Here is a 4,700-nt window from a genome sequence, read left to right as displayed (position 1 = left end):
GGAGAATACTGAAATCCAGGGCCAGGCAAGTAGGCAGAGGCCAGATTGTGGTGATTTGTTAGTTGTTTACTAAATTACAGAGTTTGATCTGTGTCCTGGGGATTATTTGGAGCCATTGGAGGGTTCTAAGCCAGGAGGCCATATGAGTAGATTTGATTTTTGACAAGTCACTTTGGTGGAAGTGGAAAGAATGGATTACAGAGTGAGAAGGAAGGGCAGGATATGGAAGGCAGACAGCGCAATTAGGAGTTGATTTAAATCATTTTGTTGAGAAAGAGGTAATCCGGGTGAAGCAGGGTGGGAAAAGAGAGGCGGCAGAGAGGTGAAAGATAAATGTAGGGGTTTGACTTGACAGGATTGGGTGATTGATTAGATGTGGGTATGAGGACAAGGAAAGAAGCAAGGTTGCTCCAGGTTTGTGACTGAGGTGACTTGGTGATGGTAGGGAAACAATAGCGGGGAAACAGGTAGGAAGGATGGAGAATGGCTAGAGGTCATACCACTAATAACAGCCAGATCAATTGAGGGCTTACTGTGAGTCAGGCACTATCTAGTATGATGTGTGTAAACCTATTTAATATTTACAAGAACCCTAAATGGAGGGATACCGATTATTCCAATTTTATGATTGAGGAAACTGTGGCACAGAGAGATAAAATAATGTGTTCTAGGTTACACAACTAGGAGGTGGTAGAACCAGAATTCAATCCAGGCAGTTGGTCTAGAGCATGCTCTCAACCTTTACTCCATAGATGAGCTCTGTTTGGACAAGTGGCTTTTGAAGTCTGAATACAGGATCTGGAGTTTGAGACCAAATGCTGGGCTACACGTATCTGGTTGGTGAAATTACAGAGAGAAGCTGCAGTAATAATAGCAACATTTTATTTTTTATTCCACCTGCTGAAAAAAAAAGTAATCAGGATCCAGGGGAAAAAACATGGCATGAACTTGTTTAATAGTATCTTACATTTGTACATAATGTTTCGCAATTTTCAAAGTGTTTTTATGAATGCTATCTCATTTTTAGGGGGTGCATGGTCTGGGAATCAAACCCAGGTCTCCCACATGGAAGGTGGGCATTCTAACCACTGAACCATCCATGTACCCAGTCTCATTTACTTTAAAGAATGACTTGGCAAGACAAGTGTTATCATCCTATTTTACACAGATGAGAAAATCGAAGCTTGGAGAGGTTAAGTGATTCCCAAGCCCAAACATTTTATAATGAGGTGACCCCAAATTCAGATTCAAGTCTTCTTCCTTTTTTCAACTAAGGATTGTTAAGGAGAAAATTGGGAAGGATGAAATCTTTTAATTTCAGTTGAAAGGGTTAATACAAGATCATTTTTCCCCTCATTAAAATCACTCACATGGCTGCTGTGCCATGCTTGCTTTATTAGTTGAAATGATAATCAATCAAAATAAAAAATTCTATACAGGGGAAGGAAGCTATTTAATCCAACTTATAGATCATGAGAGCCATCTGGATGTTAGTGTTCCTCATTTCATTTCTTCCTTGGGAAGATATTGCTAAATTAATTTTAAACAATTGTTTAGGTATATTTTATCTTGAGTCAAAACTTAAGAAATGCTATTTGAGAGTGGCTTTGGTTTTGAGTTATAAAGAGGGAGTAAGGGGGAGGCAAGAAAGCTGACTCATTAGCCAGAATTATACGTGGTGAAGAGAGCAGCACAACTGAGCACAGCTCCTGACATTTACAGTGGATGCTGAGGGAAAACATTCATGGCAGCACGTGCCGTCCATTATGATCACTCTCGTTTTTTAACTGACTAGAGATTGGCTCTTTATGGTCTTGATTTCTGCTAAGGATTTACTTCTGTAGCCCACAAATTCTCAAAATGCATCTGTAGAATAATATACATACAAAACTTGGATTTGTTTTACTGAGAGCTCTAGGAAGTAGGAGATGCTTAGGATATCTTGCAAAACTGAGGATGACAGGATGTTGAGGTTAATACCATGTTTTTCTTGATCAACATGTAGCCCTGAAATCATAGACTTAAAAAATGTTTAAATACAATGGATCTTTAAGAACTGAGGTCAATGTTAATTAATTTAATCAATATTTATTGAAAGTCTTTTCTTTGTATTGTGTACTGTGTAGAGATAGGGCTCTAATGGAAACCAAGAGAGAGACACAGGCCTTATCCACATGGACTTTATAATTTAATGGGAAAGACAGATAGTTAAGCAAGGAAGCCTTCATTTACCAAGTGCAACTACTGGTTATCAAGCCTTATCATTATCTCACCCAGTGACTGGGCAACCCTGGAAACGTTCAGTTTCCTACAATACTCCAGGATCTTGAGAAGTGATTGGGAATGCAGAATTAGTTGTTATAAATGTAGAAGACTCTTTGGAGTAGTTGGACACTGTTGTGGTTTGCTGAAGTTTCCTAAATGCAACATACCAAAAGTGCATTGGCATTTTTAGAAATCTTTTTTATTGTCTAATATAGCATATATACAAAGCAAAGAAAGAAAAAAAGCAATAGTTTTCAAAGTACTCTTCAACAAGTAGTTACAGGACGGATTCCAGAGTTTGTCATGGGCTACCATACCATCCTCTCAGATTTTTCCTTCTAGCTGCTCCAGAACATAGGATGCTAGAAGGAATAAATATATTTTTTTATCATCACAATCAACTATTTTTTTTCTTTTTTTTTGTGAAAAATAACGTATAAACAAAAAAGAAATACATTTCAAAGCAAAGCACAGTAATTAGTTGTAGAACAGATTTCAGAGTGTGGTATGGGTTACAATTCCACAATTTTAAGTTTTTAATTCTAGCTGCTTTAAGATGCTAGAGACTAAAATATCAATATAATGATTCAACAATCATACTTGTTTGTTAAACCCTACCGTCTCTGTATAGCTCCTTTGAGCTTTCTAGCCCACTCTTTAGGGGTATCAGGGCTATGGCCATTCTAACTTTTGCTTTTTGACTTTTACAATGGAGATTTATTAGCTTACAAGTGTGCCATTCTAAGGTCATGGAAATGTCCAAATTAAGACATCAACAGGAGGATACCTTCTCTGAAGACTGTTGTTTTTGGTGAGCTTGGGCTCCTCCGTCAGGTGGTAAGGCACATGGCAACATCTGCTGGTCCTTCTTCCCCAGATTTCATAGCTTCTAGCATCTGGCTTCAGAGGCTTCCTCTCTCAGCTTCTGCAGATGTGTCCTTGTCTCTCAGCTTCTCTGAAGCTTTTTTCCATGAACTTCTCTAGGTTTTCTGTGTGTTCTTTATCCTCTTATAACGAACTTCAGTAAGAGGTTTAAGACCCTCCCCTGCCATGGCACACCTCAAGTGAAATAACCTAATCAAAAGGACTCACATACATTAGAATGCAATCAATAGGACTGAATTAGCTAATCTTTTCTGAACATGATCTTTCAGGGGGTACATTCAACTTCAAACCATCACTGACACCAAACAGAGGGAAAGATGAAAACTTAATATTACTGTACACCCTCCCTAGAAACCTCAAAAATGATCCCTGGAATGCAAAAATTTCTCAGTACTATCAACACTTTTTTGTTGATTAGTTTTATCAGTCTTGGTTACACAAACTGGAAGAAGAATTTGGAGACTTTAAAGAAGCAGAGATTGAAAATTCATATTCATTTCAAATGTTTGGCTTAAGTGGGTAGTACGATTTTTCATCTGTCACTTTTCAATCCTAATGCTGATCTAATAAGTCTTGTGGAAAATTATTCATTTTGTGTCAGAAATCTACTGGAATGGTTGACACACATCTGTAATGCATAGTAGTATGAAAATGAGGTGGCTCATGCATGTAGTAATACTATCACTTGTTTTCTGAAGCAATACTTTCATGACTAAGGACAGACTCATCACATAATATCTCATCTTAATTAACTGATATTTTAATTTCAGTTAAAAGCCAATAACAAATCACAGTCTGGCAACCCCAAAGAAGGAGGCTTTTCAAATCAGAAACTTGCAGTGCTTTTTGAACAGCTGCCATGGCATCCATGACAGTGATGATTTGAAATTAACTAGAATGACTTTTAATTAGCAACACAAGGAAGAATTGAAATAAAAACACTTAATCGTATAAAGCTAATCAAAGTATAAGTATTGTGCCATTGAATCATTAGAGCTAGAAATAGTGCACCAGAAATTTTACCCCCATCGTTATCCTAGAACCACAGGAGGTAGCTAAGGTTATCCTGGAGGGTACCAGCTCCAGCATGTCTCACCCTTTGAATCCATAGAGCATAAAATTATAGTTAGAATAATTTTATGCCTTCTCCTGGCATCTTTAATTTGGGGGATTAGATTGCTATTTTAAGGGAGTAGATGGGGAAGAGGGAGATGAGAAAGGAAAGGAGGATCTCAAAGGAGTAAACAGGACAAACTTGGGACAGGGAAAGCCCAATTTCATTCACTCTGACATTCTGTCTGGAGACAGCTTAGGTGAGAGAAAGGGCAGATGAGGAGACATTGCAAAATTTGAAGGGACATAAAGTTATAGCCACCAGTTATTCAAAGACTGCTCAGGCTCAGATGCTATGCTAAATATCTACATATACTAGCTCAATAGGATGCGTAAACTTGGCTAAAATTGCAGTCACCTCAGACATTAAAAAATACTGATGCCTGGGTCCTCTCCCACAAAATTCTCAATTAATTGTTCTGGGGTTAGGCCTGAGC

This window comes from Tamandua tetradactyla, chromosome 4 (genome assembly GCF_023851605.1).
Source record: "Tamandua tetradactyla isolate mTamTet1 chromosome 4, mTamTet1.pri, whole genome shotgun sequence".
Classification (NCBI taxonomy): Eukaryota; Metazoa; Chordata; class Mammalia; order Pilosa; family Myrmecophagidae; genus Tamandua; species Tamandua tetradactyla.
This window is presented reverse-complemented; position numbering follows the sequence as displayed.